General features: G+C 36.6%; 1 long non-coding RNA gene across 1 annotated transcript; it reads left to right on the top strand.

Annotated features, from left to right (window-relative positions):
* The first annotated feature begins 2,330 nt into the window (after positions 1–2,330).
* LOC124171398 lies at positions 2,331–10,461 on the top strand. Its single transcript, XR_006867702.1, has 5 exons — positions 2,331–3,219; positions 3,848–4,043; positions 4,526–4,605; positions 5,166–5,368; positions 10,071–10,461. It is a non-coding gene; the product is annotated as an uncharacterized LOC124171398 (long non-coding RNA).
* Positions 10,462–17,137: the final 6,676 nt, after the last annotated feature.

Below are 17,137 nucleotides of genomic sequence, written 5' to 3'. Positions count from 1 at the left end.
TATAGAGAAGGCAACTTACCCACTCATTTCTAACAATAAGTAGCGTAGCTCTAGATGAGCAGATGAATTCAGATTACTAGTCGAGAGAAACAAAATATCCTGAGAAGACATCGCTTCGTTAGCAACTCAGACAAGTGAAACTTGTAGCATAACTCGTAAATTGTAACCAGACTCGTAATTGTTTTCGAAAAAAATCGCATCAACTTCCGTGAAGCTCACTATCAGCTGCGAGGATATCGGTACATATTCGCCAGAAATCACCATCGTATTATTCCAACTATTTCCTTGCTTAAAATGCTTAAATAACGTTAGAAATACGTCGTGTTTGGTATCAATCTTTACTAAATTACGTGCACATCACTAATATCTCAATATAATAAAAGTATAATACCAATTGCCGAAATTCATTTTTAGATACCTTTTGGGCTAATAGGTGATTCATGCAGCAGTTGACCTCCACCTTTGAAGCGAGTCTGCTAAAAAAAAGTTAGCGGTCGAGAGAGGGGGAGGCGTGAAAAAGGTTTCTTTTGTTCTCGAGTAACTTGATATTTTCTTTCGAAGCTAAGGTCGTCGTAATACGATCCCTGATCGAGCTGGGACCTTTTTTTTTCGGAGAAGAAGAAAGCTTCAACCGGGGAGGGGGGATACCGAATCTTGGGAAATGCGCTTATGTAACTATCCCACGGCACTCTGCTTCTCCCTATCGCATTTCAATGTCTTGGGGAAGATTCAAACTATGTGTCTGTCGTAATTAGCCATAAATAACACGTAGTAAACACTTCGTCTCATTTTTATCAAACGATGAATGCGGGAAAATTATTCGACGGGACCGCGATCTTCAAACGATAAATGCGGGAAAACGATACTTCGGGGAACGATAGATGCGGGAAAAAATTACATTGTCTTTATGGAACTTAATTTGGGACCAGGAGCGGCGAACGATGAATGCGGGAAAACGATGAATGCGGGAACGATAAATCGGGGTTCCACTGTAACTAGAGATTTCTAAGCACGATGGAATTAGTTTTTCCCTCGTGTAATTAGAAATAAAACGTTGCTTTCGGTAATCGGGTACGTAATAATGGGCATAGATGCTGAAAATCTATTCCTAGCAATACGTACTATTGAATGGTTTACTCGAATTGATATTATTATGCACCAAATGAAAAAAAATATTATAGCTGAAAAAATTTACATCATTTTCAGATTTTCGCAGAATATTCGTAGTCAGAACCGCGATACGTGGCCTAAATGAAGATTACTTGTGAGATATTTGCTTGTAAATAGGTACTATTAGTTCCAGTTTTTATGTATTAACTTTTAACTCGGTCACATCATATTGCATAAATATGTCATTTGCTTGAGTTCAGAAGATAGTAATGAGGAAGTTATGGGTTGATTATTTCTATTTCCACATCCATTATTATTTCGGCACCGGAATCTCCACCCCAACGACCCAAAAAGGACACGTGTCATCAAAATCTTTCCTCATACCTTCCTCATCTTTTTGATGTGCCGATGGCACTCCCGAAAAAGCTATTCCTTGTTCTTACAAGCGGACCGACTAAATTTTACTCTCACCCCTCGCTTCATCTCCGTACCCCGTCCAACCTTAGAACAGCCGGCAGGAGTGGTGCACGTGAAGAGACACCATAATACACCGTCGGAAAATAATCTCGAAAGCGGAGTGCCAACCATTTCAAGCACCTGCAGTGAAGGGGCTACATAATGGTATGTGAAAACCATTTTCGTTAAATATCTGATGCTTACAGTTAGTCGTATGTGAAGAAAGGAATTGGAGCTGAAAACAAGAAATGAGTAAAGGAATTTGTGTCGAGAATAGTGGCTTCAGAGGAAAATGTAAAAATTATTCAATATTATAGAACCCTACCCCGACACTTAGGATTTCTAGTACAAGGAATACGCCGAAATATCTTGCCCAGAACTACCATCATAATCAAACAGCTGTTCACGGAAACTCCTTGTATTTATAACTTGCAATACATTCATCTAAGCCAAAAATTTCCCTATGGCAGTGGCAAAATACCAATGGCGATACCAGTAGAACATTGCAAACTCATTTTCCTCGTATTTTCTTGGATACATAGCGCACAAAAAAATTGAAAGAAAACTGTGGCGCGGGGAAAAAGCCGACAGTATGCAACCCGCATTACGTTTATATCCCACTGTGCGGGTGACGTGATATCACGTCATAAATAAAAAAATTCATAGCTAACAAATTAGGGCCAAGAAAATTTTTTCATTATTTTTCCCAGCTCTTTTGGCACCCATGCATGCGTTTTGCATTAAAAAACGACAGCCGCACCGGGGGTCAATTTTGAGTTTTACATGGTCAGCATTGAAAGTGTTAAACAAAAAATTGCATTTCTTAAAATTACAAATGCATGAGCCCACAGGTCACACTAATTATTTTTGCCGTGTAAGGGATTTTCAGAAAACTTGTGGTGGTGTTGAGGAGTTAGCTGTTAAAATGCTCTTATTTACTTCTTTTACATGACAACATCATTGAATTCTGCATTTCTGTTTTGCAGGGAAGTTTTCACAGGGTCTTGGAAAAATTCGAATTTAGCTTGATGAAACTGAGGATTCTAACATCTTGCAAATCTTCATACTATGTATCATGAAAATCATGCTAAGAAGTGGTCTTATTGCAATCGTTGTTTGCAAGTTTTGAATATATTTTACATTTGAAAGGTTCATTTTAGGAGGCAAAGTCAGAAAAGGGAGTGGCTGTGACAAAATGTATGCTATACCTCTTGTAAATTATAGTGGTCAATTATATATTAACTGATGATTTTAAACGGGTGAGGAATACGAACACTTTAATGAAACATTTGAGGTACTATGTGCTCCTATTATGCTGTTGCGTTAAGGTTTTTTTCACTAGCATGGAATACGTTGGCAGTCCTCAAACCAAAATTGATTAAAATTTGAAGATCGTTATTTTAGAGGACATTTACAGTATAATCATCCATGTTTGAATTTTTTAAATAATTTACTCTCCAATAGTGCTCAGAAACCTGTTGGGAAGAAGGTGAGAGACCTGGGGGATATGTTTGAAGATTAGTTGCCTGCCATGACGAATATGAGAGAGATGCAAACGATTCTCATTGCTCCCACTCGGAAAAGCCACGTGATGTAACTCGGTGCCCACACATTCCCCTCTCTCCCAAGTGGTTGCATGGAGAGTGGGGCCTGGTAAGTTGTTTTCACTCAATCCTCTTACTCTCATACATGATCCATAGAAGTTTTGTGACTTTATTTGTGATACGTACTTTGATTTTTAAATCAGTTTGTGTGGACTTCTATTTAGCTTAGGTTTTCACAGATCTAGGCTGAGATTTCTTGAGATGGGTGGAGGACCAAGGAGAAGTAGCTTACTTTAGTTACAATTAGAAGTATGCACCAATTACAGTTTTAAAAAAGGAACTAGCTATAGTTACTTTTCGTAAAACTCTTTGGAAATGTCCTAAACGGTGGGGTAGCTAAGAACTTAATGGTTAAAAATGATCACCAGTTCAAGATCAAGTGCCAGCCATGGACCAATGTATATAAAAAAAAATTTCTCACTTAAATAGAATGATTCTTGCCTGAAATTGCTTACCACCTCAACTTGACAAGCCCTTCCAAGCTTTAATTAAATTTTTTTTAAGAAATGGCTAAGTAAGTAGAGGGATGATCGCTGTCTTTTTTTAGTATGTTTTGATTTCAGTTTTTCTGCCATAAAGCGGCAATTGGCGTATTCATTGCCATCTTCACAAAAATCATTACTAGAAAGGTTGTGACATACATACATGATGAATTTCATGTCCTCAATTCATTGCAGTGCAATGTCTCCTTTGGATAAGGTCGTCTGTTTCGAGAAGTCGGATGTTGCGGCTCAGGGGTGCAAGTTCTTGACGATGCCAAGTGCTCTCTCTCCCGGAAGCCCTACAGAGCTAGGATATGCTCTGCTGACCCACACACTTCAACGGAAGGAGAAGAGAGAAGTTTGAAGAAGGAAGACGGGGCCATGGGAGAAGGTAAGCAGCCTTTCATTTCCATTCTCTATATTTATGACCTACTGTAAGGTCTATGGTTCGATTCCCATCAAGTTTTCATGTTACCCAGTGTACCTATTCAGTTAGCTTAAAATATCACAATTGTATTAAATCATTTTTCACTTCACAGTGTTGTATATTTTAGAGATTTTTAATTCTTTGTGATACATCATTAATAGATAAGATTATATATGTATTAATTTTACGTATCGAGGAAATTGTGTAAATTTTTGCTTGCATCATCTCCTATTATAAACTTGTGTTTTATTTACCGTGGCAAGGAATGAATAGATTTCTCTTTGATTTTAGATTTTATTGGAGGGTATAATATCTTTATTTTAGAGATTTGTAACTGTTTGTGATACATCATTAATAATTAAGATTAGATTTAATAATTAAGATTAATTTTAGGTTGCCAGGAAATTGTGTAAATTTTGGTCATATCATCTCTTCCTTGTGCTCAGGTTATTGAAGCCAAATTCATGCCCAGATGGGGGTTTACGAAGAGACGATTGTGGGTGCACCATTGATTTCAATGGCAAAGGTGATTCCAAAGACAGTCTTCTTACGCGTCTGAATCAATGTCACATCAATGAGAATTGACTAAGTATTGCTGCATCTATTATTGTGGTTGATGTAAAATATATTTTCTTAGTGAAACACCATTTCATTGGTGTATCCCCCCATCAATGTTCTGTGGTGCTTGATTAAGGGCATTATGCCTTAAATCCACCATTTGAAATATTGAAAGTTGGGGTAAATATGGTCATGGCAGAGGTTTTTCCAACAGGTGATTTCGTAAATGACAGAATCATCATCTAACTTCTGGTTTTCACATGGTTTAAGTAGAAGGATTTCACTCTTAAAAAATGCAAGAATCATTGAAAACAATCCAAGGTTTTCATCTAAAAAAAACATTTGAAAATGGCGAAAAAGTGTTTTTTTTCCACAAATTATTACTTTCATTTTTCAAATGAAGCGAACAGTTAATGAGCATCTCATTGAATTTTTGGTCCATTGTTTGAATCTAAAGAGAAAATTTTACAATAAGACCTGTGACTGTATGTGTGTGTGCCTCAGGCAATGCTGTCTGCTAACTTCCAGCTGATGATATGACTGACCTATGCCAGGCAGATACATGGTACAAGAGTGGCTTATGGGGAAGCGGGCGATTGCTACAGCTCCCTAGACTGTCCTGAGGGTCATTTCAGCATCAACTTCAAGGGTACTGGACTCAGGGTTCATAGCAGTAGCAGGGTGCATAGCAGTTCATAGCAGGGGCAGCTGTTCACGTCAGCAGGAAAGACGTGAGTGCATGGCTCTTAACTTTTCTTCATCGTGATTAACCATTAAAGTGCTATCCATCAGCCTGGGAGATATGTGCAAGAGTATATAGGGCTGCAGTGGCACAGCAAGGGGGTGTTTTGAGGGATAAAACCCTCCCAGGCCTCAGAGAAATTTTTAAGTTCAATCCATTTTACTTAATTGGATTGATATTACTAATAGAATAGTTTAAGGATTAATAAAATATCCCACAGAAAGCCGTGAAACTCACCATTTTGATTCATTTATCTAAAAATACAGCAATTTATTAATCTCTCACCTACCACTTATCCTGATGGGTATTCCATACGCCACACACCCTGGTATTAGTGGCATCTAAACCCCTTAATTCCTAGCTGCATCACTGTTGGGCTGATCTATCGGCTGGGTTTTTTTGGCACCCAAGCCTTTAATTTTTTGTGCCTCATGTAGCCTTTGTAACTATTTTGTTGTATATGTCATGCTTGAATGTGACAGATATTGTAAAGAATGCATTTTAGGCTTTCTATAAATGTTTAAGTTCAAACCAGCAAATTTGCCAAAAAAGCCCTGGTACTCTTGAGCATACCAGACAAAATAGGCTGGCACTAAAAGGGATAATTATTCTACTATTTAATGGTTTGGTGTCAAAGCAATCCTCTCTGGTCGTGATTTTAAGAGGGCATGTCTGTCTTTAAGAGCAAGCCCTGGGTCATAGGAAAAGGACTAGGGTGAAATCTGCCATAAAAATCATTTGGCTTATCGAATTCAAACCTAGATATCCCAATTGAAGGTGAGATATGCTACCAGTTATACCACCAAGCCATATTTCAGACTGTGTTTACTCAACTTGGTGTTAGAGTTTCAATTCCACATTGTGGCACAGGAGATGGAGGTAGTGCTTACTAAACCACTGTGAGAGAGAAAAGCCTTATACAGTGGAACTTGGTTATAACGGCATCAGCTGTAATGTCAACTCAGGTTTAACGTCACATTTTATGCAGAATAGCCAAAATTTAACATTTTATGTTGTACAAAAACCCGTTTATATCGTCAACAAATATTGTGACGCTCGGGTATAGCGTCAAACATTTTGCAATTCTTAGGTTGGAAAAGTGGTAGTGTGTCTATTATTGGCTATTATGTCCCAAAGTTCATAGAAACCATGTGTAGAAACATCAAAAGCAAAAACAGGTCACAAGCAGGACGCTGAGCTGGTGACGGGATGCAACTCTTTTGTCTAATTGGTGTCTGGAGGGAGCGGGGGCTGTCACGCATACCTGGGTCTTATCCCTTCCCACCCCTACGTTCTACAAGGCCACTGACACAGGCCTACTGTATTGTATTGCTTGTTTCGTTAGTTACGGTAGATCATCAGTCACATCACAGTAAACAGTGTTGTATATAGCAGAACATTTACGTTTTTACTTTGTTCTTTCACTCAGATTTAAGGCTGCTTTTTTATGACGTCACTCGGATATAACGTTAAAAATCTTCAGGTCCCTTTGATGATGTTATAACCAAGTTCCACTGTATTTATGCCCATCACTGCAGTCCAGGCGGTGGAAGCTGTCTGATGGCAGGGCAAAAGGAGGGGTGGATGTGGTTGCAGCACATTTTGCAGCCAATTGCTGTCTCAGAAACGCACCTCAAACCCTCATAGCCTAGTCATACAATGTTTTCACCAAAATAAGCCTCAACTACACAGACAAGCTACTCAAATAACTGAAAAAAAAGGGATTCTTCCTTCACGGTCGTTGTCCCTCCTTTCTTCAGAGAAGCCTTTTGTTCACATGTGACTTGGCGTTTCCCTTGCCCCTACCCCAAATTCCCTTGCCCCTTCTGGCTGTAAAGGGACAACTCTCGGCGGCCGGACTCCATTCAGTTCTTTAACCAGTTTATTAGGAGCAGGAGCAACAACACAGCAACATACTGGAACAACACATTCGGAGAAGGGAAAGATGGAAACGAAATAGGAAAATTTAAATTAGGAATTCAAAATGACATGGGTGAGAAGGCAGTAAATTTTTTTATGGAGAATCTAATTCATCACTAAAGCAAAATGCTTAATTATTACAAATGGCAGAGGTGCACATGGGCAGATACTCAATAGACTGCATCATGTTAAGACAGGGGTTTAGGACTAGAGTGAAAAACTCACGCAGCTTCCCTGTGGCTGATGTAGATTCCGGTTACAACCTGGTTCTTATGAAATGCTACTAAAGGATCCAAAGGACTGAAGAATACCAGAACAGCAAGGAAAGGGAATGTTGAAGCTCTGAATGGGACAGTGAGGATAAAATAGAGGAACTAGTGTGGAATAGTATCGAGGAGGTTGGACAAATGCAGACAATAGAGGAAGGATGGGATTAGAGTGAACCATCAATAATAAAAGCTGCCAAGAAGCCAGTTGGCTAAATTGGTTGTAGAAGGATGAAAAACCTGGATAGCAGAGAAATTATAGGAGAAATGGAGGAGAGAAGGAAGTGGAAAAGTGTGGACATGGAGAAAAGCAAAAGGATGTATGGGGAAACAAATAATTGATTACAATGTGAAACTGAGACAGCAAGGGAGGCTTGAAGGAAAAGACAGTGTGAGGAAAAGGAAAAAATTCAGCAGGAAAGAGAGGCAAAGTTAAAGTCATGAGTCAATATCAGAAGGCAAAGAAATACAAGCCATGTCAAAAATTAAGGGCCTTATCTGAGCATCCCATGGTTCAGAGTAAATGGAAGTAGGTAGTATGTGGAGGATATGTAAAATAGCAGGAAAAAGCCAGGAAGATTAAATATAGTGGACATAATTGCTGTGGAATGTATGGAAATTGTATAAGAAATCCTTATGAAAATATTTAGTGGCAGATTGGAGGGATAGGCAATTCATTCATAGTTTGCACAAGGCCCAGACTGTTGAAGTGCTATTTGCCTTATTTGCAACTAGTGAGAGGATGGAGAATCAGGTTGGGCAGACATTGGCCAAGGAGCGAGGCAATACTCGTCATTGCTTTTTAATGTGTAGACTCATGAAATGGTAAGAGAGGCCTGGGATGAGATGGAAGCTGGAGTTAATATGATGGAAGATACGCTTAAATCAGTTCATTATCCAGTCAACAAGTGGCTGTAGGCTATGGTGGATGTGTTTGACTAGCATTGTGAGGTATATGGCATGATAATAAATCTCCAGAAAACGGTAGGTAAGAAGAAGGTAGTTATGCAGTTTTGAAAAGGATCACAAGCTAGGAATGTAAGACTTGGGACAAGGGAGGTGAGCAAAAACTTGAGCAGGTAGAGCAATTCAACTATTTGAGCTGCGCATTAGCGGGCAACAGATACTGCATGAGGACACCAGAAAGAGAACTGCATTAGCAAAAGAGACATTCATGAATGGGAAAGAGCTGTTGAGAGGTAATTGAGTTAAAGTTATGGGAAAGGCTAGTAAAGAGTCTAATGCTTTACGAGTTGGAAACATGGACGCTAAAGAAGGAGGACGAGAGAAGGCTGGAGGCTTTTGAGATGTGGGTGTGGAGAAGAATGGAGAAATTGAAGTGGACGTAGAGGAATGACAAAGAGCTGGTCATGGTGGGTGAGGATAGGCAGCTTCCAGAAGAAATATAGAGGGGACAGAAGGTTTGGATGGAGAAAGTTTTTAAGCAGGGAAGGGTGGTTGAAAACAGTTTTAGTGAAGGGGCGAATGCTGTGTAAATGTGGGAGATGGAGGAAGCAAAGAATATGTTTGGGTAAAATGAAAGGGAGTTTGCCTTATTTTGAATTGAAGAGGGAAATTCATGCAGAGAAGGGATCCTTACCAAATACTTCATGCAAACCTTCATGCTTCTTAGCTACCGTTTTCTGGAGATTTATTATCATGCCATATACCTCACAATGCTTGTCAAACACATCCACCATAGCCTACAGCCACTTGTTGACTGGATAATGAACTGATTTAAACTTAGTCAGTAGATAACTTCAATGATAACCACGAATTGTGGGGTTAGCTCTGAAATGGACTACACCATTGGTGTGGCTTCTTGGAAGTCCACATTCCTTTGCATTTTGGACATCTTGCATCGATCTTTGATGGATCCCAACGGCCCAAATGAAGCAACTAGTACGATGAACCTTGGTAATTTGCTATGGAACCCAATGAACCTGGGTCGCCACTGTGGCCTGAAAAACCAAAGATCTGTGGTTTCATTTGTGGGACCCGGGAATTTTGTGCTTTTGCACTTAATATTAATTTCACCGCTTTTAACTAAGCAAAGATGAAATATTCAACAACCATGAAAAGTGTTTATGTCATTGATGAACTAAGAAAAAAATAGAAGCTCTGGGGGTTAAATAAATATTCTGTAACTTTGTATGTTCCACACAGCTTCATTAAGTAAACCTTGCCTTGTTTTAACTGTCGTATGTAATTCTCAAGAGGTTATACACTTTATTACTATGTTGTATTAATCTGTTATTCCATAGTCTATTATTATATGCCATTATCATGAGGTGTTTCATCTTGAGAATGATATGTGAGGGCTGAAACTGGTTTAGGTTTATCTAGTATGATTAACTGGAATTTACTATGTTCCAAGATATTTGCCAGCAGATGTAAGGTGTCACAAAGTAAACTTACAAACCGTGAAAGATATAAATAGGGGAGGGAAGGCACGCCTACTTGTAAAAAGCACATGGAAATAAGTGTTTGATTCTCCTCACACAGGATGGTCAGTCTGTGGTGGGAAGGTGTCATGGCAAATGCGGAGCCTGCCACCCAGCAGATGAGGTGGCCTCGATGAGATGGAGGTGGCCTCCGTGGGCAATAAACAACATCCACGCTTGTGTCTTCAGGCAGGGGCAGCAGGAAGATGTTGCTCAGCCACTAAATACATTAAAATCATTGTCGTCACGCATGAATGTGATCGATGAACGCACGCCATTGGAACGATGGCAGGGTGAAAGATGAAGTTAGGGAGATGAAATTAAGCGGAGCAGGTCTCGAGCTTTCAAGACCCCCTTGTCGGAATGCTTTAATAACTAGTTTTAATAGGTGATAATTAAGACAAGTTTCCCTGAGCTCTGTGCCTCATGCATGCATTGGTAACCTCAGACGATGTAAAACTCCTATCCTCTCGTGTAGAAACTAGGTCCCTGTGACGTCACGTGGAGTGGCATCGCATGGGCGCCAATCTGGCCTTTTTCAAGTGAGGATAAAATTTGACCCTTGCCATTCGTCTAAACCGGCATTTCAAAAACCAAATAATTTGTGTATTATGAATACACTAATGGTTGGTAACGATTTGCAATCAATGCCTTTCGTTTTCTTTGATGAAGGAAACTACTTTATTGCAGCATAGGAGTAAATTTTGTGAGCATAAATGTAATTTCAAACATAATGGAACTCCATTGTTACTTGCAAATTGGTTTCCTGTTCAACAACAAATGTGCTAAGGTGAATTTATTTCAAGTATATACTTAAGCTCATGATGTGATTGTGATAGTGACTGTTTTGAGCATATGAAGGTTTTTACATATTTATGTTGATTTATGTTAAAAAATATTCCTAATGTTTGGCAGTTATTATTAAAATGTCCACTTGAGTTATGCCTCTATGATCAAACATGTGTAAAAATCCAGTTTAAGATGCAGGGGCATTGATTCCCTAGCGTGCATATGCACAATTTTCATCAGTCAGGCACGTGGTATGAGCATTATATCAAAACAATGCGTAACCGAACTATTGATTGTAAATATTTGCATATTTGCATTCTTTGTCTGATTCAATTATGATATGAAATTGATCCACGTCTCATTCTGAAATCATCTGTGCTTTTTATCCATTAAAACAGTGCCACCGGGCCAATCTATTGGCTGCGTTTATTTACACTTTTACTTTTTTCTGCCTCATGTAGCTTTTGTAACTATTTTTTAGTATCTGTCATGGTTTTACATACCTGTAAATATTGAGGGCACATGAAAAAAAATAATTACCTTCAGAAAATGCATATATTAGGCTTTTTTTACAAATTTTTAAGTGCATACCTGCGAATTTGCCAACGAGTCCCTGGCATTCATCACTATACGGCAGTCACTTAGAGCGTTGATTTGATTGCCATTGCTAGCAAAGAAACATGCCTAAAGCTCATGAATGCTTACAGGGAATTAATATTTTTGTGTGTTGTGAATATTGATCTAAAAAAATGCTGAGGCAATGTTCTTAATGTAAAAAAATCTGGGATCACAGTATAATTTGTGTGTTTAACATTTTAGAGATATGTATTCCAAAGTCAAATTGTATTGATAAAATTACATATATAAGAGAGGGCCTTATCTGATACTAATTTATTGCTGAGTATCTATTGTGACAGCGGTGCCAAATTGAGATTGATGTGATTTTTTAAATCATAATGTAACTATAAAAGAATCTTTAAATCTTACAAAGAAGTGTTCTTTTCCTTCAAATTAAATTTCCTTTCAAATTAAATTCAATTTCCTAAATTCTATTTAACATAAGAACAAAGGAGGCAGACCCAGACAAACCCACGTGGTTTATTGCACTGCCTCCTTTGTTCAACAGGTCATTTTCATGTATGCAAAAATTTCATTATCCTTTTCACCTTTTTTATTTTACCTATTTTTCATCTTTCTGGGCAGTAATTATCCTATTCAAATGTAGATGTGTTATTTACTGCTTATTCATTTTTATAGAACTATAAAAATTTCGAAAATTACTCTTTGCTCATGCATCATTGAACTGTATTATAGGTATGCATTAAAGAATGTCTTCATGAAATATGATGTTAAGTAACGTTACTGTTTGTTCCATTGAAATGAATGTATCTGCTGAATATAAATATTGCCATATTTGTTATTATTGATAAGCATTACGATGTTCATGTAGAGTTTTTGAAATATCTGAGGAATGCACAAACTGTCTGTGCTTCAGCAGAAAAATGATTTTGACAGATTCTCTTTGTGTAGAAAATTTGTTTTGGACTATATTTATCAATTTTGTCTCCTCCTCTAAAATATCTAATTATCTGTTTTCACTGTTGGAAACTGATATTTAAAATGCATCTGCAACTATGAACTTACAATTCAAGTGGTGATTTCCTATTCATGAAAGGAGATTTGGCAAAAAGTCTGTCTTTATCTGTCTATTATCTGTCCCATTGTGAAAGATTAGGTCGAACAGAATATATGTTGATATTTAAATTGTAAATAAATTTGTTTTATTTATATCATTGTCATGTTGTAATCCTGTAAAAAACTCTTGCACGAAGCTTATAAAATTGTAATTAATAGAATTTTGCCTATTTACTTTTTCCATGCACATTGTTGGGTAATTTTTTGAACCAAGAAATTGCAATTATAGAATTCCATCTTACAAAGATAATATCCATTGAAACCATTGCCCTGGAAATAATAATTTTTGGAGTACCTATTGTAAGTGGCTAGTTGGTAGTTTTTAAGTGATCTATCTTTTTTTTGGGAATGTTTACCTGGAGAGTATTAGCTAATAATATTAATTATTTAAAATTTATATGATTCCAGAGTGACTATCAATTTGATTGAAAGACAAGCAAGGAATGATCATTTCAGGTGTATATTTTTTGTAAGATTTTTAAAACTTATGATGGCTGTGGTTCACATAAGTGTATAGTAAAAACCAGAGGCAAGTTTACCATTGAGAATTTCATACAATGTTAATTTTCTATGAGTACTTTGGAGTTTTTCTTCATGCATGATAATTTCGAAATTTGATAAGTTTTCTCTTCATATAGGTATGTAACTACCATATTGACATAACTATGTATTTTTTATAGTTAATATAATTATTGCAATATGCATGGAGAAAGCTATTCTGTCCCCATTACATTATTAGCTGTCCGGTGAATGTTGTAATAATGAAAAGGTGTGGAGTAACATAACATAATGGTCTTCAATTTAAACTAATGTGTAGCAATGAAAATCGTAGCACTGCCACTATTAAGGACACCTCTCGAGTCTTATACTTCGGAGCTGCTAATATTATTCGTACTGTGTACATATTAATACCAATAAATAATATTTTTATTATATTTAATTTTCTGTGTCATATTCCACTGTTTTCCATCTAAGGTTTTCCAGAGGGTCCTCTTCTCTCCTCATCTCCATTACGAATTTCTGGTAACACACCGGCATTTTTACTGAGTGAGTGTAAAAAGGTAGTTGATCTAATAACTTGACCTTTGGGACAGAATGACAGCACCAAAGATTTATATCATTGTCATGTTCTAATCCTGAAAAAAACTCTTGTACAAAGCTTATTAAATTGTAATTAATATGTGGATAAACATTACTCAATGGATAAAGATGGGGAAATAAGCCTTACCGTGAAAGATGTAAAAATCAGTCTACATCTGCACAATAACCGCAAGCCGCCTAAAGGCCGCCGCCGTATTTCCTAATTTTATATTTGGATTTTAATTTCCAAATAATATATTTAATTTTTTCGTTCTTTGCAGTGAACTCGCATTTATTAAAAGGATTTTCATTTCCAAATCACATTTATAATTTTCTCATCCTTCGCTGTGAATTCGCGTTTACAACAAGGATTTTCATTTACAAATGTAATTTTTAATTTTTTCACTTTTCGAAGTGAAATCGCATTTATAACACAGATTTTCCTCAACAAAGCCTCGCTTCCATAGAGAAACACACTCCATATGTAGCATCTGATGAATTGTTTCCTTACATCTATGCGTAACACACCGCCATTGACATAATACTAGTTTAAACTATGTATTTTTTATAGTTAATAGTTATTGCAATATGGATGGAGAAAGTTATTCTGTCCACAATACATTATTAGCTGTAATTTTCAGGTGTAAGAAGATTCTTCTTTTTGTAGAAAGCCCTCTTCGCCTGCGCTATTCTACTGTGTATTTTTTTCTTGCTCCGTCCATCGCTGGTAATTCGGCTTCCCAGGTAAGAGAACTCGTTCACCTCTTCAAGCTTATGTTTCCTAGGTTGATGTTCGTTTTAGCCTCCTCTCTTTTGCTGCAAACTAGTATCTTAGTCTTCTTTTTGTTGATTTTCAGCTAATATCTGGCCATTTTCCTGTCCATGTTTGTCAACGTTTTCTTCAAATTTGTCTCGGCTATGTCGTCAGCAAATCGCAGCATACTAATTTTTTCTCCGTGGATATTGACACCCAAAGCTTTCTGCTTGATTTCATTGATGGCTTTCTCTATGTAAACATTAAAAATTAAGGGGGAAAGCGCACAACCTTGTCTCACCCCTTTTCTTATTCTTGCTTCTGCACCGTTTGGTCCTCATTTGATCACGGCTACTTGGTTTTTAAACAAACTATGAATAATTCTACGATCATTGTAAAGTACGCCGATTTCTTTCAAAATTCTAAGCATTGCATTCCATTCCACGTTATCTAAGGCCTTCTCTAAATCGACAAATGCTTTTGAAATGCAAATGCTATGAAGGTAGGTTTTTTTCTCCATTCCCTTCTCTAAGAGCATCCTAAATGCCAAAATTCCCTTCCCTTGTGCCCCTGCTTTTCCTAAATCCGAATTGGTCCGCGTCCAGGAATTCTTCTGCACTTTCTTCTATTCTCCTGTAAATGATTCTATAATCAGGATCTTTAATTTCAAATTACATTTTTAATTTTTTCTCGCTTCGCAGTTTATTATGTTTATAAGAAGGATACTCGTTTTTAACTCTAAATTTTAATGCTTTCTCCCGACGCAGTGAAATCATCGCTTTTAAAATAATGATTTTCTAATCCTAGTCTCTGTTTTAAATTTTCTCTCTTAGCAATGAAATCGCGGATATAACAAGGATTTTCAAGTCAAGGTCACACATTTCATTTCTTCACCCTTCGCTGTGAAATTGGGTTTATAACAAGTACTTTCATTTACAAATCAATTGTTAAAACTTTCATCTTGCGATGTGAAATCGCTTGAAAATCCTGGATTTTTATTTCCAAATCTCATTTTTAATTTTTTCACTCTATGTAATAGAGTGTAAAAAATTAAAAATGCTATAAAAACCTTTAAACAACGATTTTCAATTCGAAGACCCGTTTTTAATTTTTACACTCTTCGTAGTCGTAATGGGGTTTTTAAGAATGAATTTTTATTCCAAAAGTCAAATTATTAATTTTTATTCTATCAATTCCCACTAAAATAAATTTATTCGACTTTAAATTTTGAGCCACCGACCGTAAAATCCTTATTTATTAACCGATTTCAACCAAATAACTTTTAAAAAATGTGTTTTTATGTATTGCGTCATTCTGTGGAAAATCATTGATTTGCATAGAAGACTTTCGCAAATATAACCAATAAGTTCACAGTAGCATAAATAAATTCCACTTGAAAATTTTGAGCAAACTACCATATAATCCTTGAACCGATTTCAACCGAATAACTTTTAAAATATGTGTTTTGATGTAATACGACAAATGTGGAATATCATTGATTTGCAAAGCAGACTTTGGCAAATATAACCAATAATTTCCAAGTAGCATAAATAAATTCCACGTCAAAATTTTGGGCCACCGACCGTAAAATCCTTATTTATGAACCGATTTCAACTGAGTAACTTTTAAAATATGTGTTTTAAGTAATGCGACAGGCTGTAGATAATCATTGATTTCCAAAGCAGACTTTGGCAAATGTAACCAATAATTTCCCAGTAGCATAAATTAACCCTTAAAGGACCAACCTTTTTCCGGTTACACCGTGGCCCAAGGGAGGGTCAAAAAATGTCCACTTATATCTTTTCGTTTTAACTAATCATGAAACAGAATATACCTTCAACAATTGTGTTTTTACATCGTTAAAACATTTTAAAAGTTGTTTATCCAGCTGAAAGTCATAAAATCGCAATAAAAGTATTGAAATTTTCAAATCTTTTTAAACTGATCATAAACGAAATTATGATAAAACTTCTTCACAGAGGTTCCGGATTTCATGCTCTTATTTGAAAATTAAATTTCTAAATCACCGATAACTGTGTATCTAAAATAACAATAAGGCATAGTATTTCAAATTTAAGTCAATTTTCAGCAACCGTACTCCAGGACAACAATTTTATAATTATTTAAAATTAACCTAAAATTTTCCACTCCGTTTTCAGTTACCTAATTTAAAAGTACATGATAAATCATAATACGTCTCCTAATATAAAAAAATATGTTCTATATTGTTCGTAGCATTTATTTATGAATAACCATATTCCGATAAAGTTATAAAATTATTAACATTAGCAATAACTAATGAATAATCAACTCGAATCTTCTGATAAGGCAGCATTATTGCCTGTACATATTGTATACGTTAGTTTTTATGCCATGTTTACCGCAAATATAACTGTTACATATAATCATAGTTTTTTATAATTTGTTTGGTTTTACTCTTTTTGACGTGAGTGCGTTGCTGCACGTGTGGAAACTTCCTGTGCCAATTACTTTGATAGGAACATATGACGGCTGTATTTTTCTATCCGCGACCCCTTCCATCATCAATAAAATGTGGTTATGAGTATAATGAATGGAAAATGAGTATAAAATGAGAGAATCCATTTAGGGCAGCAATGTCGATTAGTGCAAAGAAGACAGATTGGCCCAGACCCCCAGATCTCGGGTCTGTAAATTCAAACAAACTTGAAAAAATCTTCTGACTAGCTGTTCCCTTCGATTGTTCAGGAATATGTTTTCTGTTACTCTGCATAGTTCCAACCATAGTCAATCCATAAAGTTCTTGTGCTGGCTCCACAGAATTATAGTAT

The sequence above is a fragment of the Ischnura elegans genome, chromosome X (assembly GCF_921293095.1).
Source record: "Ischnura elegans chromosome X, ioIscEleg1.1, whole genome shotgun sequence".
Lineage (NCBI taxonomy): Eukaryota > Metazoa > Arthropoda > Insecta > Odonata > Coenagrionidae > Ischnura > Ischnura elegans.
This window is presented reverse-complemented; position numbering and strand designations above follow the sequence as displayed.